This window comes from Oncorhynchus tshawytscha, unplaced genomic scaffold (assembly GCF_018296145.1).
Source record: "Oncorhynchus tshawytscha isolate Ot180627B unplaced genomic scaffold, Otsh_v2.0 Un_contig_6607_pilon_pilon, whole genome shotgun sequence".
Classification (NCBI taxonomy): Eukaryota; Metazoa; Chordata; class Actinopteri; order Salmoniformes; family Salmonidae; genus Oncorhynchus; species Oncorhynchus tshawytscha.
The window spans coordinates 212,991-225,793 of record NW_024609668.1 but is presented as its reverse complement, the minus strand read 5'-3'; the positions used below and the strand labels follow the sequence as shown (position 1 = coordinate 225,793).

The 12,803-nt window shown below is 42.6% G+C and overlaps 1 pseudogene; it reads left to right on the top strand.

Annotated features, from left to right (window-relative positions):
- Nucleotides 1-12,803, top strand: part of LOC121838756 — a 37,185-nt pseudogene that overhangs the window by 20,337 nt on the left and 4,045 nt on the right.

Below are 12,803 nucleotides of genomic sequence, written 5' to 3'. Positions count from 1 at the left end.
ATCAAATCAAATTGTATTTGTCACATGCACCGAATACAACAGGTGTAGATCTTACAGTGAAATGCTTACTTTCAAGCCCTTAACCAACAATGCAGTTCAAGACATAGATTTAGAAAAATATTTACTAAATAAACTAAAGTAAAAAATTTAACACAATAAAATGGCTACAATAAAATGACTGTAGTCCGGGTGGCCATTTGATGAATTGTTCAGCAGTTTTATAGCTTGGAGGTTGTTCAGCAGTTTTATAGCTTGGAGGTAGAAGCTGTTAAGGAGCCTATTGGACCTAGACATCCTCCTTTAAATGGTGCATTACATGTAGACTGAATGCTACACTGTTTTAGTTGTGAGGAATGTTCAGTCTCATTTAACCAGGCTACATTACAAGTGCAGCCGTGTCAAAAGACCCTAGTCTAAAGGTCTCACCCTAGTTTAAAGGTCTCACCCTAGTCTGAAGGTCTGACCCTAGTCTAAAGGTCTGACCCCAGTCTAAAGGTCTGACCCTAGTCTGAAGGTTTGACCCTAGTCTAAAGGTTTGACCCTAGTCTGAAGGTCTGACCCTAGTCTGAAGGTCTGACCCTAGTCTAAAGGTCTGACCCTAGTCTAAAGGTCTGACCCTAGTCTAAAGGTCTGACCCTAGTCTAAAGGTCTGACCTAGTCTAAAGGTCTGACCTAGTCTAAAGGTCTGACCCTAGTCTGAAGGTCTGACCCTAGTCTAAAGGTCTGACCCTAGTCTAAAGGTCTGACCCTAGTCTGAAGGTCTGACCCTAGTCTAAAGGTCTGACCCTAGTCTAAAGGTCTGACCCTAGTCTAAAGGTCTGACCCTAGTCTAAAGGTTTGACCCTAGTCCAAAGGTCTGACCCTAGTCTGAAGGTCTGACTCTAGTCTGAAGGTCTCACCCTAGTCTAAAGGTCATGTGACCCCCCAGTAGGACTATTACTTTGTAGTTCTCTCTTATTTGTAGTTCTCTCTTCTTTGTAGGTTCTCTCTTCTTTGTAGTTCTATTTTCTTTGTAGTTCTATTTTCGTTATAGTTCTCTCTTCTTTGTAGTTCTCTCTTCTTTGTAGTTCTCTCTTCGTTGTAGTTCTATCTTCTTTGTAGTTCTCTCTTCGTTGTAGTTCTATCTTCTTTGTAGTTCTCTCTTCTTTGTAGTTCTATCTTCTTTGTAGTTCTCTCTTCTTTGTAGTTCTCTCTTCTTTGTAGTTCTCTCTTCTTTGTAGTTCTCTCTTCTTTGTAGTTCTCTCTTCTTTGTAGTTCTCTCTTCGTTGTAGTTCTCTCTTCTATCATGTTTACACGCTTTCTCCTCTAATGGTACATCACAAGTGCAGCTTTGCTATGTGAACAGACGTTGGTCTAAAGCTCTCAAATGAAGATGTGAACCTCAAAGCCTGCTTGTGTCCCTCTCCAGGACTATGACTTTGTGTTGAAGGGACTGGCTCGCCTGTTGGTAAACCCTCTGATGCAGACCTACCTGCCCAACTCCACCAAGAAGATCCAGTTTCACCAGGAGCTGCTGGTGCTCTTCTGGAAGCTCTGTGACTTCAATAAGGTCATTTATAATATATTATTATTGTACATTACTGTCATATTATATATTATAATAAGGTAGGAGACTAGCCTGATCCCAGATCTGTGTTATTCCTTACCATCCTGTAGGAGTGCTAAGCTATACAGCACAAACAGATCTAGGACCAGGCTGGTAGGAAACCATACAGGTTGTTATTGTGTGGACTGTATTCGATTGAGCCACGTTAAATTAGAAAAAAAAAACATTTTAGCTAGATGCACCTTCTGACATTATCATCATCAGTGAATACACAACAGGTAGAAGACAGGTACATACATAATATATCATATTGACATAATCAGTGAATAGACAACAGGTAGAAGACGGGTACGTTTGAAGTCGGAATTTTACATACACTTAGGTTGGAGTCATTAAAACTTGTTTTTAAACCACTCCACAAATGTCTTGTTAACAAACTATAGTTTTGGCAAGTCGGTTAGTACATCTACTTTGTGCATGACACACGTCATTTTTCCAACAATTGTTTACAGACAGATTATTTCACTTCTAATTCACTGTATCACAATTCCAGTGGGTCAGAAGTTTACATACACTAAGTTGACTGTGCCTTTAAACAGCTTGGAAAATTCCAGAAAATTATGTCATGGCTTTAGAAGCTTCTGATAGGCAAATTGACATCATTTGAGTCAACTGGAGGTGTACCTGTGGATGTACTTCAAGGCCTACCTTCAAATTCAGTGCCTCTTTCCTTGGCATCATGGGAAAATCAAAAGAAATCAGCCAAGACCTCAGAAAAAAATTGTAGACCTCCACAAGTCTGGTTCATCCTTGGGAGCAAGTTCCAAATCCCTGAAGGTACCACGTTCGCCTGTACAAACAATAGTACACAAGTATAAACACCATGGAACCACAAAGCCGTCATACCGCTCAGCAAGGAGACGCGTTCTGTCTCCTAGAGATGAACGTACTTTGGTGTGAAATGTGCAAATGAATCCCAGAACAACAGCAAAGGACCTTGTGAAGATGCTGGAGGAAACAGGGACAATAGTATCTATATCCACAGTAAAACGAGTCCTCTATCGACTTAACCTGAAAGGCTGCTCAGCAAGGTAGAAGCCACGGTTTGCAACTGCACATGGGGACAAAGATCATACTTTTTGGAGAAATGTCCTCTGGTCTGATGAAACAACAATAGTACTGTTTGGCCATAATGACCATTGTTATGTTTGGAGGAAAAAGGGGGAGGCTTGCAAGCCGAAGAACACCATCCCAACCGTGAAATAAGGTGGTAGCATCATGTTGTGGGGTTGCTTTGCTGCAGGAGGGATTGGTGCACTTCACAAAATAGATGGCATCATGAGGTAGGAAAATTATGTGGATAGATTGAAGCAACATCTCAAGACATCAGTCAGGAAGTTAAAGCTTGGTCGAAAATGGGTCTTCCAAATGGACAATGACCCCAAGCATACTCCCAAAGTTCTGGCAAAATGGCTTAAGGACAACAAAGTCAAGGTATTGGAGTGGCCATCACAAAGCCCTGACTTCAATCCCATAGAGAATGTGTAGACAGAACTGAAAAAGTGTGTGCGAGCAAGGAGGCCAACAAACCTGACTCAGTTACACCAGCTCTGTCAGGAGGAATGGGCCAAAATTCACCCAACTTATTGTGGGAAGCTTGTGGAAGGCTACCCAAAACATTTGACCCAAGTTAAACAATTTAAAGGCAATGCTACCAAATACTAATTGAGTTTATGTAAACTTCTGACCCACTGGGAATGTGATGAAAGAAATTAAAACTGAAATAAATCACTCTCTACCATTATTCTGACATTTCATATTCTTAAAATAAAGTGGTGATCCTAACTGACCTTGTGAAAAACTGAGTTTAAATGTATTTGGCTAAGGTGTATGTAAACTTCCGACTTCAACTGTACATACATAATATACCATATTTACATCATCAGTGAATACACAAAATGTAGAAGACAGGTACAAACATAATATACCATATTGACAGTAATGTTACATTTAGTAGCCGAGATGATCAAAATCTTCATTGAAGATTAAAAGAGTCAAAATAGAATAGAGGAATAGCCTACCCTCAACAGAGATAGAATAGAGGAATAGCCTACCCTCAACAGAGATAGAATAGAGGAATAGAATAGAGGAATAGCCTGCCCTCAACAGAGATAGAATAGAGGAATAGCCTACCCTCAACAGAGATAGAATAGAGGAATAGCCTACCCTCAACAGAGATAGAATAGAGGAATAGCCTACCCTCAACAGAGATAGAATAGAGGAATAGCCGACCCTCAACAGAGATAGAATAGAGGAATAGCCTGCCCTCAACAGAGAAACAAACATGCATCACATTCTAATAACCCATACCACCGTCTCTCTGCCCATCACAGAAGTTCCTATTCTTTGTTTTGAAGAGCAGTGATGTTCTGGACATCTTGGTACCCATCCTCTTCTACCTTAATGACGCCCGGGCCGACCAGTGTGAGTATAGTCTGTAGACACACACACACACGGATAGACCTATCCTATGAATGATGGCAGGGTGTGAGTATAGTCTGTAGACACACACACACGGATAGACCTATCCTATGAATGATGGCAGGGTGTGAGTATAGTCTGTAGACACACACACACACGGATAGACCTATCCTATGAATGATGGCAGGGTGTGAGTATAGTTTGTAGGGACTGGAATATACTACGTATCTGTCTGTAGGGACTGGAATAAACTATATATATATATCTGTAGGGACTGGAATAAACTATATATATATCTGTAGGGACTGGAATATACTATATATACTATATATCTGTCTGTAGGGACTGGAATAAACTATATTTATATCTGTAGGGACTGGAATAAACTATATATCTGTCTGTAGGGACTGGAATATACTATATATCTGTCTGTAGGGACTGGAATATACTATATATCTGCCTGTAGGGACTGGAATATACTATATATCTGTCTGTAGGGACTGGAATATACTACATATCTGTCTGTAGGGACTGGAATATACTATATATATGTCTGTAGGGACTGGAATATACTATATATCTGTCTGTAGGGACTGGAATATACTATATATCTGTCTGTAGGGACTGGAATATACTACATATCTGTCTGCAGGGACTGGAATATACTATATATCTGTCTGTAGGGACTGGAATATACTACATATCTGTCTGTAGGGACTGGAATATACTATATATGTCTGTAGGGACTGGAATATACTATATATATGTCTGTAGGGACTGGAATATACTATATATCTGTCTGTAGGGACTGGAATATACTATATATCTGTCTGTAGGGACTGGAATATACTACATATCTGTCTGTAGGGACTGGAATATACTATATATCTGTCTGTAGGGACTGGAATATACTATATATCTGTCTGTAGGGACTGGAATATACTATATATCTGTCTGTAATGGCTGTGAATGTGTGCTTTATTAACGTATACCTTGGTAATGGTTTTAGTGATTGTCTCTCGCTCTTGTGTGTGTGTGTGTGTGTGTTTGTTTCTGCTACAGCCCGTGTGGGTCTCATGCACATCGGTGTCTTCATCCTGCTACTGCTGAGTGGAGAGAGGAACTTTGGCGTGCGTCTCAACAAGCCCTATTCTGTCCACGTACCTATGGACATCCCAGTGTTTACAGGGACCCACGCCGACCTACTCATAGTAGTAAGACTCTGCCATACAAGTTACAGTAGGTGACAGCATAGATATAGAATGAATAGAATATATCTCTGTGGAATACAGTGTGACTGTAGCAAATGGATTAGTTCTGCAGGCAATATGACATTTTCTGTGATCTGCCTCTGTGTGTTAAATAAAAGCCTCAGTTATAGCTTAGTGTCTTTATTACACTTTGATTCAAATAGTATTTCATTCAAATATTTGTAATTGAGCCTGGAGTGCCAAATGGGCGGGGTTCTCTCTATTGGGACTCTCCCATTGGTTCCATTGCGCCAAGCAAGATCAATGAAACGCAGATAAAGCATTTGAATGGAAACAAATATTATTTGAATCCAGGTCCTATAGAAATATAATTGCTACAACAGACATTCAAGTCAATAAATGTTCTCTGATGGGTGGCTTGACGGCGATTGAGTGTACCCATAAGTGTTCCAGTCAAAATGCCCTTGTCCCTTCTAGTAATTCTATCTCTATGTCTGTACCTCTGTGTGATCTCCAGGTGTTCCACAAGATCATCACCAGCGGCCACCAGCGTCTACAGCCTCTTTTTGACTGCCTGCTCACCATCGTAGTGAATGGCGAGTATCTCTGCACTGGCTCCATCTGCTGGTCAAATATGCACATGGTTCTTTATTTATTTATTCAACCTTCATTTAACCAGGAAAGTCCCATTGAGAAACGTAGTCTATTTTACAAAAGAGACCTGGCCAAGAAGGCAGCAGTAGTCATTACAGCGTTACAACGTTACATTACAGCAGTAGTCATTACAGTGTTACATTACAGCAGTAGTCATTACAGTGTTACATTACAGCAGTAGTCATTACAGTGTTACATTATAGCAGTAGTCATTACAGTGTTACATTATAGCAGTAGTCATTACAGTGTTACATTACAGCAGTAGTCATTACAGTGTTACATTACTGCAGTAGTCATTACAGCGTTACAGTGTTACATTACAGCAGTAGTCATTACAGCGTTACATTACAGCAGTAGTCATTACAGTGTTACATTACAGCAGTAGTCATTACAGTGTAACAACGTTACATTACAGCAGTAGTCATTACAGTGTTACATTACAGCAGTAGTCATTACAGTGTTACATTACAGCGTTACATTACAGCAGTAGTCATTACAGTGTTACATTACAGCGTTACATTACAGCAGTAGTCATTACAGTGTTACATTACAGCGTTACATTACAGCAGTAGTCATTACAGTGTTACATTACAGCGTTACATTACAGCAGTAGTCATTACAGTGTTACATTACAGCATTACATTATAGCAGTAGTCATTACAGTGTTACATTACAGCAGTAGTCATTACAGTGTTACATTACAGCAGTAGTCATTACAGTGTTACATTACAGCGTTACATTACAGCAGTAGTCATTACAGTGTTACATTACAGCGTTACATTACAGCAGTAGTCATTACAGTGTTACATTACAGCGTTACATTACAGCAGTAGTCATTACAGTGTTACAGCGTTACATTACAGCAGAAGTCCTTACAGCGTTAATTTCAGCAGTAGTCATTACAGCAGTAATCATTACAGCGTTACATTACAGCAGTAGTCCTTACAGCGTTACATTACAGCAGTAGTCATTACAGCGTTACAGTGTTACATTACAGCAGTAGTCATTACAGTGTTACAGCGTTACATTACAGCATTACATTACAGCAGTAGTCATTACAGCATTACATTATAGCAGTAGTCATTACAGTGTTACATTACAGCAGTAGTCATTACAGTGTTACATTATAGCAGTAGTCATTACAGTGTTACATTACAGCAGTAGTCATTACAGTGTTACATTACATTACAGCAGTAGTCATTACAGTGTTACATTACAGCAGTAGTCATTACAGTGTTACATTACAGCAGTAATCATTACAGTGTTACATTATAGCAGTAGTCATTACAGTGTTACATTACAGCAGTAGTCATTACAGTGTTACAGTAGTCATTACAGTGTTACATTACAGCAGTAGTCATTACAGTGTTACATTACAGCAGTAGTCATTACAGTGTTACATTACAGCAGTAATCATTACAGTGTTACATTACAGCAGTAATCATTACAGTGTTACATTATAGCAGTAGTCATTACAGTGTTACATTATAGCAGTAGTCATTACAGTGTTACATTACAGCAGTAGTCATTACAGTGTTACATTACAGCAGTAGTCATTACAGCGTTACATTACAGCAGTAGTCATTACAGTGTTACAGTGTTACATTACAGCAGTAGTCATTACAGTGTTACATTACAGCAGTAGTCATTACAGTGTTACATTACAGCAGTAGTCATTACAGCGTTACAGTTTACAGCAGTAGTCATTACAGTGTTACATTACAGCGTTACATTACAGCAGTAGTCATTACAGTGTTACATTACAGCAGTAGTCATTACAGTGTTACATTACAGCGTTACATTACAGCAGTAGTCATTACAGTGTTACATTACAGCAGTAGTCATTACAGTGTTACATTACAGCGTTACATTACAGCAGTAGTCATTACAGCATTACATTACAGCAGTAGTCATTACAGTGTTACAGCGTTACATTACAGCAGAAGTCCTTACAGCGTTACATTACAGCAGTAGTCATTACAGCAGTAGTCATTACAGCGTTACATTACAGCAGTAGTCATTACAGCAGTAGTCATTACAGCGTTACATTACAGCAGTAGTCATTACAGTGTTACATTATAGCAGTAGTCATTACAGTGTTACATTACAGCAGTAGTCATTACAGTGTTACATTACAGCAGTAGTCATTACAGTGTTACATTACAGCAGTAGTCATTACAGTGTTACATTACAGCAGTAGTCATTACAGTGTTACATTACAGCAGTAGTCATTACAGTTTACATTACAGCAGTAGTCATTACAGCATTACAGCAGTAGTCATTACAGTGTTACAGTGTTACATTACAGCAGTAGTCATTACAGTGTTACATTACAGCAGTAGTCATTACAGTGTTACATTACAGCAGTAGTCATTACAGTGTTACATTACAGCAGTAGTCATTACAGTGTTACATTACAGCAGTAGTCATTACAGTGTTACAACATTTAAAACATACAGTAGGCTACAATCGGCACAGCAACACGTCATCATGTGACGATCCGGTCCACAGGAAACATCTACACTCCTTTTTGTAACCTCAGCCTCACAGAAAGTTCTGAGGTATTGAACAGTTCAATATTACATTACTTTGGGACAGTCCCTGAGATCACCTTAAACACCCAAACAGATGTACTCATTAAGTCATTCTTAGATGCTGTACATGCATATTGAGATGTTACTTGCTTTTTAGTCTAGCTAGGATTAGGCTCAATCTGTGGTCACAATGTACAGTATCTCTACAAATGAATCCTCCTCCCTCTCCTCCACAGTGTCTCCCTACCTGAATTACTTCTCCTCCCTCTCCTCCACAGTGTCTCACTACCTGAATGACTCCTCCTCCCTCTCCTCCACAGTGTCTCCCTACCTGAATGACTCCTCCTCCCTCTCCTCCAGTGTCTCCCTACCTGAATGACTCCTCCTCCCTCTCCTCCACAGTGTCTCCCTACCTGAATGACTCCTCCTCCCTCTCCTCCAGTGTCTCCCTACCTGAATGACTCCTCCTCCCTCTCCTCCACAGTGTCTCCCTACCTGAATGACTCCTCCTCCCTCTCCTCCACAGTGTCTCCCTACCTGAATGACTTCTCCTCCCTCTACTCCACAGTGTCTCCCTACCTGAATGACTCCTCCTCCCTCTCCTCCACCATGTCTCCCTACCTGAATGACTCCTCCTCCCTCTCCTCCACAGTGTCTCCCTACCTGAATGACTTCTCCTCCCTCTCCTCCACAGTGTCTCCCTACCTGAATGACTTCTCCTCCCTCTACTCCACAGTGTCTCCCTACCTGAATGACTCCTCCTCCCTCTACTCCACAGTGTCTCCCTACCTGAATGACTCCTCCTCCCTCTACTCCACAGTGTCTCCCTACCTGAATGACTTCTCCTCCCTCTACTCCACAGTGTCTCCCTACCTGAATGACTTCTCCTCCCTCTACTCCACAGTGTCTCCCTACCTGAATGACTTCTCCTCCCTCTACTCCACAGTGTCTCCCTACCTGAATGACTTCTCCTCCCTCTACTCCACAGTGTCTCCCTACCTGAATGACTCCTCCTCCCTCTACTCCACAGTGTCTCCCTACCTGAATGACTTCTCCTCCCTCTACTCCACAGTGTCTCCCTACCTGAATGACTTCTCCTCCCTCTCCTCCACAGTGTCTCCCTACCTGAATGACTCCTCCTCCCTCTCCTCCAGTGTCTCCCTACCTGAATGACTCCTCCTCCCTCTCCTCCACAGTGTCTCCCTACCTGAATGACTTCTCCTCCCTCTACTCCAGTGTCTCCCTACCTGAATGACTCCTCCTCCCTCTCCTCCACAGTGTCTCCCTACCTGAATGACTTCTCCTCCCTCTCCTCCACAGTGTCTCCCTACCTGAATGACTCCTCCTCCCTCTCCTCCACAGTGTCTCCCTACCTGAATGACTCCTCCTCCCTCTACTCCACAGTGTCTCCCTACCTGAATGACTCCTCCTCCCTCTACTCCACAGTGTCTCCCTACCTGAATGACTCCTCCTCCCTCTCCTCCACAGTGTCTCACTACCTGAATGACTCCTCCTCCTTCTCCTCCACAGTGTCTCCCTACCTGAATGACTCCTCCTCCTTCTCCTCCACAGTGTCTCCCTACCTGAATGACTCCTCCTCCCTCTCCTCCACAGTGTCTCCCTACCTGAATGACTTCTCCTCCCTCTACTCCACAGTGTCTCCCTACCTGAATGACTTCTCCTCCCTCTCCTCCACAGTGTCTCCCTACCTGAATGACTTCTCCTCCCTCTACTCCACAGTGTCTCCCTACCTGAATGACTTCTCCTCCCTCTACTCCACAGTGTCTCCCTACCTGAATGACTTCTCCTCCCTCTACTCCACAGTGTCTCCCTACCTGAATGACTCCTCCTCCCTCTCCTCCACAGTGTCTCCCTACCTGAATGACTCCTCCTCCCTCTCCTCCACAGTGTCTCCCTACCTGAATGACTTCTCCTCCCTCTCCTCCACAGTGTCTCCCTACCTGAAGAGTCTGTCAATGGTGGCAGCCAACAAACTGCTCCACCTCTTGGAAGCCTTCTCCACCAACTGGTTCCTCTTCTCTGCCTCCCAGAACCACCATCTTGTCTTCTTCCTGCTGGAGGCCTTCAACAACATCATCCAGTACCAGTTTGATGGTGAGAGGACCAGTGTTTACCCAGCCTGCTCCTCTCAGAACAGGTTACATGTCTGACTCCGTAGAATAGCATAAGACTGTGTTTAGTCCTGCCAGAGTCTGGTCTGTTGGTATTGCTGCTGACTCTGGACCACAGATACCGGCTAGTGACGGGGGTTTGAGTCTGTCTCTGCCACTCTCCTACCTGGGCCCCTCTATAATCTATTTCCAGGCTCTCAATTCCTCACTGTTCCATGGAAAAATAAATACAATATGAAAGGGAATTGTATTTAGTCTATTTATATGTTTCTTACTTTCTGTGGGTTCAGTCAGTAGAAGGACTATTCACTGCCTGCCTTTGATGTGCTGCTGTGTCGTATCAATATAACCCTCATAATCCCTTACTCTTAAATCTTCCAGGAAACTGTAACCTAGTCTACGCCATTATCCGCAAACGCAACTTGTTCCATCAGTTGGCCAACCTGCCGTCCGACCCCGCCTCCATCCAGAAGGCCTTGCTGAGGAAGAGAAAGTCACCGGATGCCATCACCGGCATCTCCCGTACCAGCTCCCAGGAAACGGTGTCCATGGAGGGTTCCCCTCCGGCCGTCCCCGCCGAGCCAGGAACGCTGAAGACCAGCCTGGTCGCTATACCAGGTGCACCACCGATCTATAACTATAACAACTTATATACAGTGCCTTCGGAGAAAGTATTCAGACCCCTTGACTTTATCCACATTTTGTTAGGTTACAGCCTTATTCTAAAATTGATTAAATCCTTTTTTTCCCTCATTAATTTACACACAATACCCTATAATAACAAAGAAAAAAGTTTTTTATACATTTTTGCTAATTTATAAAAAATTGAAATTAGATATTACATTTACATAAGTATTCAGACCCTTAAACTCTTAGTTGAAGCACCTTTGGCAGCGATTACAGCCTCAAGTCTTCTTGGGTATGACTCTACAAGCTTGGTACACCTGTATTTGGGGAGTTTCTCCCATTCTTCACTGTAGATCCTCTGTAGATCCTCTCTTATTTGTATTTCACCTTTATTTAACCAGGCAGGCCAGTTGAGAACAAGTTCTCATTTACAACTGCAACCTGGCCAAGATAAAGCAATGCCTCTATCAGGTTGAATGGGGAGCAATGCTGCACAGCTATATTCATGTCTCTCCAAAGATGTTAGGTCGGGTTCAAGTCCGGACTGTGGCTGGGCCACTCAAGGACATTCAGAGACTTGTCCCAAAGCCAGTCCTGCGTTGTCTTGGCTGCTTAGCGTCGTTGTCCTGTTGGAAGGTGAACCTTCACCCCAGTCTGAGGTCCTAAGCGTTCTGGAGCAGGTTTTCATCAAGGATCTCCGTTCATCTTTGCCTCAATCCTGACTAGTCTCCTAGATCCTGCCACTGGAAAACATCCCCACAGCATGAAGCTGCCACCACCATGCTTCACCGTAGGGATGGTGCCAGGTTTCCTCCAGACGTGAAGCTTGCTATTAGTTCAATCTTGGTTTCATCAGATCAGAGAATCTTGTTTCTCATGGTCTGAGAGTCTTTAGTGGTCATTTGGCAAACTCCAAGCGGGCTGCCCTGTGCCGTTTACTGAGGAGTGGCTTCCGTCTGGCCACTCTACCATAAAGGCCTAATTAGTGTACTGCTGCAGAGATTGTTGTCCTTCTGGAAGCTTCTCCCATCTCCAGAGAGGAACTCTAGAGCTCTGTCAGAGTGACCATTGGGTTCTTAGTCACCTCCCTGATCAAGCCCTTTCTCCCAAAGATTGCTCAGTTTTGCCGGGTGGCCAGCTCTAGGAAGAGTCTTTGGTGGTTCTTAACTTCTTCCATTTAAGAATGATGGAGGCCACTGTGTTCTTGGGGACCTTCAATGCTGCAGAAATGTTTTGGTACCCTTCCTAGATCTGTGCCTCGACACAATCCAGTCTCTGGAGCTCTACTGACAATTCCTTCGACCTCATGGCTTGATATTTGCTCTGACATGCACTGTCAATTGTGGGACCTTATAGAGACAGGTGTGTGCCTTTCCAAATCATGTCCAATCAATTGGATTTTACACAGGTGGACTCCAATCAAGTTGTAGAAACATCTCAAGGATGATCAATGGAAACAGGATACAGCTGAGCTCAAATCCGAGTCTCGTAGCGAAGGGTCTGAATACTTCTGTAAACAATGTATTTCTGTTGTATTTTATTTCTTTCATATTTTTTTTTACTGCAACATTTTCTCTCAGCTCCATGGCAGAATATGTAGAATCGCTGGAAATTAGTT